This window comes from Anopheles funestus, assembly GCF_943734845.2.
Source record: "Anopheles funestus chromosome X unlocalized genomic scaffold, idAnoFuneDA-416_04 X_unloc_42, whole genome shotgun sequence".
NCBI classification, from domain to species: domain Eukaryota; kingdom Metazoa; phylum Arthropoda; class Insecta; order Diptera; family Culicidae; genus Anopheles; species Anopheles funestus.
In genome coordinates this window covers 90,001-105,000 of record NW_026045168.1, presented here as the reverse complement: position 1 = coordinate 105,000, position 15,000 = coordinate 90,001, and the positions used below count along the sequence as shown (strand labels likewise).

General features: G+C 47.1%; 1 non-coding gene across 1 annotated transcript in view; it reads right to left on the bottom strand.

Moving 5' to 3' along the window:
- LOC125773624 (5.8S ribosomal RNA) overlaps positions 1 to 102 on the bottom strand; it is a 158-nt gene extending 56 nt beyond the window's left edge. The window contains exon 1 of the ribosomal RNA XR_007420258.1: positions 1 to 102. This exon is cut by the window's left edge and continues 56 nt beyond it. This is a non-coding gene — a ribosomal RNA (5.8S ribosomal RNA).
- Positions 103 to 15,000: the final 14,898 nt, after the last annotated feature.

Sequence of the window (15,000 nt, the reverse complement as noted above, 5' to 3'; positions counted from 1 at the left end):
TTCAACTTATCGGTGTTCATGTGTCCTGCAGTTCACATTGTGACGCGCATTTAGCTGCGGTCTTCATCGATCCATGAGCCGAGTGATCCCCTGCCTAGGGTTTTATAGTAAGGTTCCCAATGTAACACAATCCCGGTGGTACGTCCAAAGACTAACTTTCTGACTAAGTTGTCTTTATTACCCAATAGTCCCAGGCCTTGTGACTTGTGGCTCATGTCTACGCCCATGGCCACCATTCGCTAAGATAGTTTTGAAGTCACTTTGAAGGCCCAGGAACAACTCTCTTAGCACATCGGTTAACCTGACGCCGCAGTCAACTCATGTGCTTGGATCGGATCGAGCTATTGAGTATTGGGCCTGCATACTCGCTCATCCGTATCCTTTGCGTACCGCCCCATGGCCCTTGTATGTCTGCACCACAGTTCCTGTTCGTTCCGTGCCTATGGCCGGATACGTATTGCACATCGGTATACCTGTCGCTACTCAGGCAACTCGTGTGCGTGGATTGGATCGAGAACATGGTGTGTGCCCCATGTTATAATTGATAGTCCATATCCACTTTATAGGTTAAAGTCATAAGTTGTGATTGCACAACCATTCTTCATAAGAGTTTAATCACTCTTCAACTAACTTTCGTTCTGGTGTCTTGGTATCAAATCGCGTAAGACACAAGATTCTACTGGCCAAATAGAATCTAGCACATTGGTTAACCTGGCGCCGCAGTCAACTCATGTGCTTGGATCGGATCGAGCTATTGAGTATTGGGCCTGCATACTCGCTCATCCGTATCCTTTGTGTACCGCCCCATGGCCCCGTCCTTAGAGTTAATGACTAATAGGCTTAACTCTTGTTTGTCTGCACCACAGTTCCCGTTCGTTCCGTGCCGTAGCCGGATACGTATTGCACACTAGTAGACACCGTAATCTGACGTATCTAACACACCACTATTGTAACTCGTCGTCGAAGGACCTTTCAAGTGCCTGATGGCCAGGGGAGCTCTTACACGGCACGGATACACAGTGATGCTCGCCCATCAAAGTGTACAACGATCGAGTTTGCTTAAGTGTCTGGGTACCTACACACCAGACACAATGCAATGGCCACGGATCCACACAAGGCACATCACATGCAGAAAGCTTCACCAGATTATGACACATACCACACTCTTGTAACTCGTCGTCGAAGGGGCGTTCAAAGTGCCTTACGGCTAGGGGGGATCTAGCACGGCACGGAGACACAGTGATGGTCACCCATCAAAGTGTACAACGATCGAGTTTGCTTTCCGCGCAAGCGTTCTAAGTGTCTGGGTATCTAAGCACCAGACACAATGCAATGGCCACGGATCCACACAAGGCACATCACATGCAGAAAGCTTCACCAGATTCTGACACATACCACACACATGCAACTCGTCGTCGAAGGGGCGTTCAAGTGCCTTACGGCTAGGGGAGATCTAGCTCGGCACGGAGACACAGTGATGGTCACCCATCAAAGTGTACAACGAACGAGTTGGCTTTCAACAAATTCTGACACATAGCAAGCGAGCGACCGAGCTACACCGAAGGCAGCCCATGGTTGGTCACTCGCGGACGATCATCAGTAATGATCCTTCCGCAGGTTCACCTACGGAAACCTTGTTACGACTTTTACTTCCTCTAAATCATCAAGTTCGGTCAACTTCAGCCATGCCAGCTGCAGCTCACGAAGGAACCGCGGAAGGTAAGCCTCCAGAAACCTCACTAAATAATCCATCGGTAGTAGCGACGGGCGGTGTGTACAAAGGGCAGGGACGTAATCAGCACTAGCTAATGACTAGTGCTTACTAGAAATTCCAGGTTCATGGGGACCGTTGCAGTCCCCAATCCCGACTAGATGGGCATTTTAGTGATTTCCCGTTCCTCTCGGAATGGGGGCGCCTATTGGCGAGAACACGCTGCGACCCACATTGTAGCACGCGTGCAGCCCAGAACATCTAAGGGCATCACGGACCTGTTATCGCTCATTCTCAGCTTGCTAAACACAAGTTGTCCCGCTAAGCAGGGCAAACGTAGCCGACGACCGCCCGTGAAGGCGCCGCCCGGCTGTAACGTCAGGTGCGCCCGGAGGCGCACTGCTGACAGCGTTCTAGTTAGCATGTTTGAGTCACGTTCGTTATCGGAATTAACCAGACAAATCATTCCACGAACTAAGAACGGCCATGCACCACTACCCTTAAATTTGAGAAAGAGCTATCAATCTGTCTTACCTCGATAAGTTTGGACCTGGTAAATTTTCCCGTGTTGAGTCAAATTAAGCCGCAAGCTCCACTTCTTGTGGTGCCCTTCCGTCAATTCCTTTAAGTTTCAACTTTGCAACCATACTTCCCCCGGAACCCGATTTTGGTTTCCCGGAAGCGACTGAGAGCACCGAATAGGGGTAGCGTCTCCCAATTGCTAATTGGCATCGTTTACGGTTAGAACTAGGGCGGTATCTAATCGCCTTCGATCCTCTAACTTTCGTTCTTGATTAAAGAAAGCATCCATGGCAAACGCTTTCGCTTCAGTTGGTCCTACGACGGTCTACGAATTTCACCTCTCGCGCCGTAATACCAATGCCCCCAACTACTTCTGTTAATCATTACCTCTAGGTTTCTGACAAACCAACGAAATCGTATAAACCGAGGTCATATTCCATTATTCCATGCAAGATTATTCTCGGCCAACGCCAACCCCACGGGGGGGCCGGACGCTTTGTCTTAGCCTGCTTTGAGCACTCTAATTTGTTCAAGGTAAATGTGAGTATCTTGAGCACCATGAGGAGCCCGTGCCGGAGTTAACCGGTAGCACGGTACTCGTTCACAGAGTAACGCCCAAGTACACCATTGTGAGTCGCAGCCGTGAGCGCGCGCACGAACGGCCCCGGCGTGTAACCGGGCGCCCGTGGCGGTCACGTGTCTGGACGGGCAATCAACTTCGAACGTTTTAACCGCAACAACTTTAATATACGCTAGTGGAGCTGGAATTACCGCGGCTGCTGGCACCAGACTTGCCCTCCACTTGATCCTTGTTGAAGGATTTATACTCAACTCATTCCAATTATGGACCATCGTTAGAGAGGTCCATATTGTTATTTCTCGTCACTACCTCCCCGTACTGGGATTGGGTAATTTACGCGCCTGCTGCCTTCCTTGGATGTGGTAGCCATTTCTCAGGCTCCCTCTCCGGAATCGAACCCTGATTCCCCGTTACCCGTCGCAACCATGGTAGTCCTCTACACTACCATCAATAGTTGATAGGGCAGACATTTGAAAGATCTGTCGTCAGTCGACAAGCGACCATACGATCTGCGTCCTTATCCAGACTTCAACTCAAGCCGCCCGGAGGCGATTGGTTTAACTAATAAGTGCACCAGTTCAGCTACCCGCGAGGGCAACAGTCCCGGCATGTTGCATGTATTAGCTCTGGATTTTCCACAGTTATCCAAGTAACTAGTGGTAGGATGATCTTGTGAATTATAGCTGTTATACTGAGCCTTATGCGGTTTCACATTCATTTATGTTTGTACTTAGACATGCATGGCTTAACCTTTGAGACAAGCGTATATTACTGGTAGGATCAACCAGAATTCGTTCCACTACAGACACACACTCGCTTAGTGGGAAATAAATTTCCACACAACTCTCTCTCTCTAGAACCATATGGAATGGCTCTTTGGTGTTGGGTAAGGCACCAATTTGTTGGGGTGTAACGGTCACCACCAACTTTAAGTTTGTTAGGGCACAACGGAAACCACTAACTAAACTTTAGGAAACTAAATTTCCTCACACATTATCTCTCACCATATTAGCACTAGGTGCTATCCACGATTGTACAACGTTTCAACTCTTGAATCGACCGTAGGGCCGCGGAATTGCTTCCGGGCCCCTATTCTCGCTATTAATTGTTCATCTCTTTCAATACATCGAGTTCGTTCCATTGGGTAGTTCGCATGGCGAACGTTTTGATGCAGCCCCCTGGGGGACCACGGCACTTTACACCGGGTATGGTGTATGCGCAACCTACAGATAACAATAAACCCCTTATGCGTGTGTAAACCGATGTTGGGCTGCTCAACATCTTTCATGGTTACATCACTTGCACCAGAACCCACGGTGCCGATTTGGTAATATGTTGTACATTTACTCTCAAGATGTACGCTTCGGCCCCTTATTCAGGGGCTCAAGCTATTACCAGCAAGAACAATCCTCATCCAGACTTGAACTCGAAACACCCGCAGGCGAACGGTTTAACTAATAAGTGCACCAGTCTTGAATCCATGCGTCGGTGGAAACAATGCCGGCGTGTTGCATGTATTAGCTCTGAACTTAGCGAGTGATTGCCTTGCAGCTGTCATACTGAGCGTAGAGCGTGATTATCGCTCACTTGAACCATGTTGAATGGCTCTTTGGTGTAGGGTAAGGCACCAATTTGTTGGGGCGTAACGGTCACCACCAACTTAAGACTTGCTTATAGGTATTTCAACGTTTTCAACTCTTAAATCGACCGTGTTTCATTATCATCTCTTCTTCTTATTAAATGCATAGAGTTCGTTCCATTGGGTAGTTCGCGTGGCGAACGGTTTGATGCAGCCCCCAGGGGGGGACCACGGCACTTTACACCGGGCATGGTGTATGCGCAACCTACAGATCACCAATATATTTGTGATCGATAATGCACACTTCTTACACGACTGACCAGTCGACAGCGCTGCCTTCCTATTATGCGTGTGTAAACCGATGTTGGGCTGCTCAACATCTTTCACGGTTACATCACTTGCACCCGAACCCATGGTGCCGATTTGGTAATATGTTGTACATGGTCTCAAGATGTACGCTTCGACCCCTTATTCAGGGGCTCAAGCTATTACCAGCAAGATCAATCCTCATCCAGACTTGAACTCGAAACACCCGGAGGCGAACGGTTTAACTAATAAGTGCACCAGTCTTGAATCCATGCGTCGGTGGAAACAATGCCGGCATGTTGCATGTATTAGCTCTGAACATAGCGAGTGATTGCCTTGTAGCTGTCGAACTGAGCGTAGAATGTGATTATCGCTCACTTGAAAGGGTCAAGCCCTTTCGAGTCGTCCGGTTTTTACGCCAGACGACTCGGTTCACCATCTTTCGGGAAGGGACCGTCTCGGTCGCAAGCTGCTCCGGTCCCTAAACAACCTGCGACAAATGATAGGAAATGCCGACATCAACACGTGTTCAGTTTGGTTTATCGCTCATAGGTCTTTTTGACCATCGATCCCTGATTATAACTCTCAATTAAACAGTCAGGAGAGTAAGGCATGCCCATCGATATCTCATCGACAGGCGATACCGCAAGAACGGCCAACGACACATCAGGTGATCGATTATTGCTACGACTTTTGCTTAATCGTTTCCACTCCTTAGAGAAAGAAACCCCCGGGGACCGTCTCGGTCGCAAGCTGCTCCGGTCCCTAAACAACCTGCGACAAATGATAGGAAATGCCGACATCAATACGTGTTCAGTTTGGTTTATCGCTCATTGGTCTGTTTGACCATCGATCCCTGATTAAACTCTCAGTAATCCAGTCGGGAGAGTAAGGCATGCCCATCGATATCTCATCGACAGGCGATACCGCTTGAACGGCCAACGACACATCAGAGGATCGTATCTTGCTACAACTTTTGCTTAATCGTTTCTTCTCCTTGGAGAAAGAAACCCCCGGGGACCGTCTCGGCCGCAAGCTGCTCCGGTCCCTAAACAACCTGCGGCATCAAATGATAGGAAAAGCCGACATCAATACGTGTTCAGTTTGGTTTATCGCTCATTGGTCTTGTTTGACCATCGATCCCTGATTAATACTCTCAATTAGAAGGTCGGTAGAGTAAGGCATGCCCATCGATATCTCATCGACAGGCGATACCGCATGAACGGCCAACGACACATCAGAGGATCGTATCTTGCTACAACTCTTGCTTAATAGTTTCCACTCCTTGGAGAAAGAAACCCCCGGGGACCGTCTCGGCCGCAAGTTGCTCCGGTCCCTAAACAACCTGCGGCATCAAATGATAGGAAAAGCCGACATCAATACGTGTTCAGTTTGGTTTATCGCTCATAGGTCTGTTTGACCATCGATCCTAGAATTCAACTTTCGAGTAAGGCATGCCCGTCGATATCTCATCGATAGGCGATACCGGTAGAACGGCCAACGACACACATCTAGGATCGCATTTACTCTTCCTTGGATGGATAACCAATACCCTAGGACCGTTTCATCGCGAGCTGCTCCGGTCCTCAAACAACTCGCGAACCACCGATAGGATGATATTAGGAATGGCCGACTTTCATCCTTTAACTCTCAGTTCTGCTTACCAAAACATAGGTACTTGGACCTTAAAGACCACTATATGTTCCCCGATCGGGGGCAATCGGAACGTCTATCCATCATCAACATCGTTTCACTCATTCCGAACCACCAAATTGGACAGACAGTACCATATTCACCAACCGATTGCTTCAACTTCGCAAACTGTATGGTAAGTTCTACTAATTTCACATCTTACCATCGACTAATAGTGCATAAATCCACTTGGAAATCACTTTTCCTTGGTCCTCGGACCTTCTACGACAACGTCCAACAAATATCCGAAGTCGTTTCCCAACTTAGACCAAGCATTTCGTATCTTTACTTCTAATCGATTTTTTCTCTCATAATTGACGATCAAAATCTAAAAACCACATTTTGAGCCAGAAGCAGTCGTCCGATCGTCCTGGGGGTAGTCTCAATCGATTTAGAAGGGCCCAATTCATAAAGATACGTACTCAGTCAAATTCATGCTTCTGGCTCACCTACCCCCTATATAGTAAACGAAAGCGTACAGGCGTGGAAAACGTGCCATTTTTCTCCATCACGGACTTTTTTTTTCTCGTTGCACCGACTCTAGTAAAAAAGTGAAATTTTTTACTAGTTACCAACTTTTGCAAATTATCATCGGATATCACTTTTTATGGTCTATAGTAAGTTCTTATCACGTTTTAGTAGTTTTTGAAAAAAAAATTTTTTTGAACTTTTCAAAATTTTTCAAAACAAAGTTTTTGTAGGCGGTTTTGTGTATGGAGGGTTACTAGTCTCGGGGTCACTGTTTGACCAAAAAACCACTATATATCATTCGAAAGGTAATTTCAAGGGCTACAAAAAATTGTTCTACGACACCCCCTTCCGACGTCTAGTATTCGAGTTATTGGCCAAAAACCATTACTTGAGCGATTTTTCGTTCAGGGTACCCGACTCTAGTAAAAAAGTGAAATTTTTCTCGATTGACCAAGTGTTGCAAATGACCATCGGATTTCACTTTTTATGGTCTATAGTGAGTTCTGATCACGATTTGGTACTTTTTGAAAAAATTTTTTTGACGCACTTTTCAAAATTTTGCAAAACCAAAACTTTTTAGGCGGTTTTGTGTATGGAGGGTTACTAGTCTCGGGGTCACTTTTTGACCAAAAAACCACTATATATCATTCGAAAGGTAATTTCAAGGGCTACAAAAAATTGTTCTACGGCACCCCCCTCCGACGTCTAGTATTCGAGTTATTGGCCAAAAACCGCAACTATAGCGGTTTTTCGTACAGGGTACCCGACTCTAGTAAAATGATGCGATTTTTACTAGTCTAGGAACTTTTTGGTCAAAAAATCAAGTATATGTCATTCGATAGATAATTTCAAGGGCTACCAAAAATTGTTCTACGGCACCCCCCTCCGACGCCTAGTATTCGAGTTATTAGCCAAAAACCGCAACTATAGCGGTTTTTCGTCCAGGGTACCCGACTCTAGTAAAATGATGCGATTTTTACTAGTCTAGGGAACTTTTTGGCCAAAAATCAAGTATATGTCATTCGATAGATAATTTCAAGGGCTACCAAAAATTGTTCCACGACACCCCCCTGCGACGTCTAGTATTCGAGTTATTAGCCAAAAACCGCAATTATAGCGGTTTTTCGTCCAGGGTACCCGACTCTAGTAAAATGATGCGATTTTTACTAGTCTAGGGAACTTTTTGGCCAAAAAATCAAGTATATGTCAATCGATAGATAATTTCAAGGGCTACCAAAAATTGTTCCACGACACCCCCCTGCGACGTCTAGTATTCGAGTTATTAGCCAAAAACCGCAATTATAGCGGTTTTTCGTCCAGGGTACCCGACTCTAGTAAAATGATGCGATTTTTACTAGTCTAGGGAACTTTTTGGCCAAAAAATCAAGTATATGTCATTCGATAGATAATTTCAAGGGCTACCAAAAATTGTTCCACGACACCCCCCTGCGACGTCTAGTATTCGAGTTATGGGCCAAAAACCATTCATACTTGAGCATTTTGCTCATTTTGCCTGTACGGGTACCGGGGACTAGTAAAATCAGGCCAATTTTACTAGAGTAGGGGTCCTTTTTGGTCAAAAAAACAACTTTTGCTCGTTCGATAGGGAATCGATAGGGCAACAAAAAATCGTTCTACGACCCCCCCTTCCGATGTCTAGTATTCGAGTTATGGGCCAAAAACAGTTTATAGCTAATTTTTCACTCGATTTTTCACCAAGTATCGCACATTACTCCGGTTCTATACATTGGATCGTCAATCTTTAAGATTTTATGGGTAGTTCCAACTGTTTGCTACATTTCATCCATACATCACCAACCGATTCAATGTCTGTGGTAGAAGTTATTAGAGGAATAAAAAAATTTACCCTTGGCTTTGGACCGTACAATTTTACCCATTTTTGGCCCATATTTGCCCCATAGCTCCGCCGGTATCCAAGATAGCGCCACACTTTCTTCTGGCCATGGGTAGATGGCACTTGTGGCTAGATTTCTTCCATGCACCACTAATCGCTACCATGTCTGTGGCCGGAGCTATTCACGAAAGCGCCTCGCGCACTTGGTCGGATTTTTGGTCCAACTTCACCATTTTTGGCCCATATTTGCCCCATAGCTCCGCCGGTATCCAAGATATGGCCACACTTTCTTCTGGCCATGGGTAGATGGCACTTGTGGCTAGATTTCTTCCATGCACCACTAATCGCTACCATGTCTCTGGCCGGAGCTATTCGACGAACAACCATCGCATTTACCTAGGTACTTTTTCGGATTTTTGGTCCAACTTGCACCATTTTTGGCCCATATTTCCCCCATAGCTCCGCCGGTATCCAAGATATGGCCACACTTTCTTCTGGCCATGGGTAGATGGCACTTGTGGCTAGATTTCTTCCATGCACCACTAATCGCTACCATGTCTGTGGCCGGAGCTATTCGACGAACAACCATCGCATTTACCTAGGTACTTTTTCGGATTTTTGGTCCAACTTGCACCATTTTTGGCCCATATTTGCCCCATAGCTCCGCCGGTATCCAAGATAGCGCCACACTTTCTTCTGGCCATGGGTAGATGGCACTTGTGGCTAGATTTCTTCCATGCACCACTAATCGCTACCATGTCTGTGGCCGGAGCTATTCACGAAAACGCCTCGCGCACTTGGTCGGATTTTTGGTCCAACTTGCACCATTTTTGGCCCATATTTGCCCCATAGCTCCGCCGGTATCCAAGATATGGCCACACTTTCTTCTGGCCATGGGTAGATGGCACTTGTGGCTAGATTTCTTCCATGCACCACTAATCGCTACCATGTCTCTGGCCGGAGCTATTCGACGAACAACCATCGCATTTACCTAGGTACTTTTTCGGATTTTTGGTCCAACTTGCACCATTTTTGGCCCATATTTCCCCCATAGCTCCGCCGGTATCCAAGATATGGCCACACTTTCTTCTGGCCATGGGTAGATGGCACTTGTGGCTAGATTTCTTCCATGCACCACTAATCGCTACCATGTCTGTGGCCGGAGCTATTCACGAAAGCGCCTCGCGCACTTGGTCGGATTTTTGGTCCAACTTCACCATTTTTGGCCCATATTTGCCCCATAGCTCCGCCGGTATCCAAGATAGCGCCACACTTTCTTCTGGCCATGGGTAGATGGCACTTGTGGCTAGATTTCTTCCATGCACCACTAATCGCTACCATGTCTGTGGCCGGAGCTATTCACGAAAGCGCCTCGCGCACTTGGTCGGATTTTTGGTCCAACTTGCACCATTTTTGGCCCATATTTGCCCCATAGCTCCGCCGGTATCCAAGATATGGCCACACTTTCTTCTGGCCATGGGTAGATGGCACTTGTGGCTAGATTTCTTCCATGCACCACTAATCGCTACCATGTCTGTGGCCGGAGCTATTCGACGAACAACCATCGCATTCACCTTCTCGTTGCACTTCTTCGGGAATTTGGTGCAACCAAGTTTTCACTATAACTTGGTCATTTTCCGTCCATCGGACATGCGGTTTTGGGTGTCGATACTTGACACCGCCCGCTACAATATGTTCCTCCACGACCATGTGGTCCGATGCTTCCAACAGGAGCTATTCGAGGATTACCGATTTTTCACCATTAAAAATGCTCAATTTTGCACCAACTTTTGCCTATAACTCAGGCTGTATCGATCGGATCTTCAATCTTGAAAAAGTTTTGGATAGGTGGCACCAAATGCTACATTTCGTTCTTCCACGTCAACTTTGTCCGATGTCTAGCAAAAAAGTTATTCGCGAACCAAGTCCAGAACCCATGCAATGGCTGCCCTCATTGCATACATCACGGCGGTTAACTCTCGTTACTCTATACCGTGGACTTGGTACTTTTTCAGGCATTCGTTGCTACTTCTCGGTTCATGATATTCGTTTACGGTCTTCACTAGGGCATTTGGTGCTCCTTATCGGTTCATGATATTCGTTTACGGTCTTCACTAGGGCATTTGGTGCTCCTTATCGGTTCATGATATTCGTTTACGGTCTTCACTAGGGCATTTGGTGCTCCTTCTCGGTTCATGATATTCGTTTACGGTCTTCACTAGGGCATTTGGTACTGGGCTTCCCACTTTCTACTGATCGATCCATACTCACTTGCGTGCACCTAGCCTAGGAAGGTTTCCTTGGGCTTCCCATCTTTCTACTGATCGATCCATACTCACTTGCGTGCACCTAGCCTAGGAAGGTTTCCTTGGGCTTCCCATCTTTCTACTTATCGATCCATACTCACTTGCGTGCACCTAGCCTAGGAAGGTTTCCTTGGGCTTCCCATCTTTCTACTGATCGATCCATACTCACTTGCGTGCACCTAGCCTAGGAAGGTTTCCTATGGCTTCCCATCTTTCTACTGATCGATCCATACTCACTTGCGTGCACCTAGCCTAGGAAGGTTTCCTTGGGCTTCCCATCTTTCTACTGATCGATCCATACTCACTTGCGTGCACCTAGCCTAGGAAGGTTTCCTTGGGCTTCCCATCTTTCTACTGATCGATCCATACTCACTTGCGTGCACCTAGCCTAGGAAGGTTTCCTTGGGCTTCCCATCTTTCTACTGATCGATCCATACTCACTTGCGTGCACCTAGCCTAGGAAGGTTTCCTATGGCTTCCCATCTTTCTACTGATCGATCCATACTCACTTGCGTGCACCTAGCCTAGGAAGGTTTCCTTTGGCTTCCCATCTTTCTACTGATCGATCCATACTCACTTGCGTGCACCTAGCCTAGGAAGGTTTCCTTGGGCTTCCCATCTTTCTACTGATCGATCCATACTCACTTGCGTGCACCTAGCCTAGGAAGGTTTCCTTGGGCTTCCCATCTTTCTACTGATCGATCCATACTCACTTGCGTGCACCTAGCCTAGGAAGGTTTCCTTGGGCTTCCCATCTTTCTACTTATCGATCCATACTCACTTGCGTGCACCTAGCCTAGGAAGGTTTCCTTGGGCTTCCCATCTTTCTACTGATCGATCCATACTCACTTGCGTGCACCTAGCCTAGGAAGGTTTCCTATGGCTTCCCATCTTTCTACTGATCGATCCATACTCACTTGCGTGCACCTAGCCTAGGAAGGTTTCCTTGGGCTTCCCATCTTTCTACTGATCGATCCATACTCACTTGCGTGCACCTAGCCTAGGAAGGTTTCCTTGGGCTTCCCATCTTTCTACTGATCGATCCATACTCACTTGCGTGCACCTAGCCTAGGAAGGTTTCCTATGGCTTCCCATCTTTCTACTGATCGATCCATACTCACTTGCGTGCACCTAGCCTAGGAAGGTTTCCTTGGGCTTCCCATCTTTCTACTGATCGATCCATACTCACTTGCGTGCACCTAGCCTAGGAAGGTTTCCTTGGGCTTCCCATCTTTCTACTGATCGATCCATACTCACTTGCGTGCACCTAGCCTAGGAAGGTTTCCTTGGGCTTCCCATCTTTCTACTGATCGATCCATACTCACTTGCGTGCACCTAGCCTAGGAAGGTTTCCTATGGCTTCCCATCTTTCTACTGATCGATCCATACTCACTTGCGTGCACCTAGCCTAGGAAGGTTTCCTTGGGCTTCCCATCTTTCTACTGATCGATCCATACTCACTTGCGTGCACCTAGCCTAGGAAGGTTTCCTTGGGCTTCCCATCTTTCTACTTATCGATCCATACTCACTTGCGTGCACCTAGCCTAGGAAGGTTTCCTTGGGCTTCCCATCTTTCTACTGATCGATCCATACTCACTTGCGTGCACCTAGCCTAGGAAGGTTTCCTTGGGCTTCCCATCTTTCTACTGATCGATCCATACTCACTTGCGTGCACCTAGCCTAGGAAGGTTTCCTTGGGCTTCCCATCTTTCTACTGATCGATCCATACTCACTTGCGTGCACCTAGCCTAGGAAGGTTTCCTTGGGCTTCCCATCTTTCTACTGATCGATCCATACTCACTTGCGTGCACCTAGCCTAGGAAGGTTTCCTTGGGCTTCCCATCTTTCTACTGATCGATCCATACTCACTTGCGTGCACCTAGCCTAGGAAGGTTTCCTATGGCTTCCCATCTTTCTACTGATCGATCCATACTCACTTGCGTGCACCTAGCCTAGGAAGGTTTCCTTGGGCTTCCCATCTTTCTACTGATCGATCCATACTCACTTGCGTGCACCTAGCCTAGGAAGGTTTCCTTGGGCTTCCCATCTTTCTACTGATCGATCCATACTCACTTGCGTGCACCTAGCCTAGGAAGGTTTCCTTGGGCTTCCCATCTTTCTACTGATCGATCCATACTCACTTGCGTGCACCTAGCCTAGGAAGGTTTCCTTGGGCTTCCCATCTTTCTACTGATCGATCCATACTCACTTGCGTGCACCTAGCCTAGGAAGGTTTCCCTTTGGTACCGACTTCCATCTACGCACTCGATATAACCTAGGTACTTGGTACCGATGATGGTTAACACTCAAGCATTTCTTGCATCCTGCGTGCAAGGTACCAATTTTCACTTCTTAGGTACGTTTATGGGCCCGCATTAATCCAATATCGCTCCGATGGCCTTTCGCATTATTTCATCCGATAGCCCTTGCCAAAAGCTACCAAAAGTTCCTCCACGGCCATGTGCTCCGACGCTTAGTTTAGGAAATATTCGAAAAAATTCAAAATAGGAAGCATTTTCTTATTGGAAAATCACCTTAAATCGATGGCCATTTTTTGGGCAAAAACTTTAACGTCTTCCCGACTTTGCGGGAATTGCGAATTTTAGGCACCCAGAGAAAATCTTTTACTTTAAGGGGGCGGCCGCGAAGTTGCCCAAAGTCTCGGACACAAAAATTCTCAAGTTCCCCACTCTAGTAAAGCGCCCTATGAGTATCTCCTGGCCCGCGAGCTCTGCGAGCGGGCCAGCTTCGGCGATTTTTGCCTTTTCGCCTAGGCGGTTCTTCTACGAAATTGGCCCACAGCTTTTGGTCAGAAAGCTAGCATTTGTTGCAACAGTTAGGTACTTGGTACCACATTTTGGTATCCATTTGGGCATTTGTGGCAACTACTCGGTACTTTGGCCCACATTTCGCTCTACTCGGGCTTCTATGGTGGTACTTGTCGGTACTTTTGGCCAACTTAGGCCAATTGGGTGCAACTTGTGGGTACTCTGTGGGTACTTTAGGGCGTATTGTGTCTTTCGGGTGAACCTTCGCGATACTTCATGGGTACTGATGGCCAACTTAGGAACATTCAGTGCAACCTTTGGGCCTAAGGAAATTTGTCCAACTCTTTGGACTTAGAAAATTTTCTGGACTTAGAAAATTTTTTGGACTTGTAAAAATTTTCAAATGTTCAATTTGGCCCACATTTCGCTCTACTCGGGCCTCTTTGGTGCTTCTTGTCGGTACTTTTGGCCAACTTAGGCCAATTGGGTGCTTTTTGTGGGTACTCTATCGGTACTTTTGGCCATGTTAGGCCCATTCGGTGCTATTTGTGGGTACTCTATCGGTACTTTTGGCCAACTTAGGCCCATGGGGTGCTCTTTGTGGGTACTCTATCGGTACTTTTGGCCAACTTAGGCCAACTGGGTGCTATTTGTGGGTACTCTATCGGTACTTTTGGCCAACTTAGGCCAATTGGGTGCTATTTGTGGGTACTCTATCGGTACTTTTGGCCAACTTAGGCCAACTGGGTGCTATTTGTGGGTACTCTATCGGTACTTTTGGCCAACTTAGGCCAACTCAGTGCTACTTGTGGGTACTCTATCGGTACTTTTGGCCAACATAGGCCAATTGGGTGCTACTTGTGGGTGCTCTATCGGTACTTTTGGCCAACTTAGGCCAACTGGGTGCTATTTGTGGGTACTCTATCGGTACTTTTGGCCAACTTAGGCCAACTCAGTGCTTCTTGTGGGTGCTCTATCGGTACTTTTGGCCAACTTAGGCCAACTGGGTGCTATTTGTGGGTACTCTATCGGTACTTTTGGCCAACTTAGGCCAACTCAGTGCTTCTTGTGGGTACTCTATCGGTACTTTTGGCCAACTTAGGCCCATTCGGTGCTATTTGTGGGTACTCTATCGGTACTTTTGGCCAACTTAGGCCAACTCAGTGCTACTTGTGGGTACTCTATCGGTACTTTTGGCCAACTTAGGCCA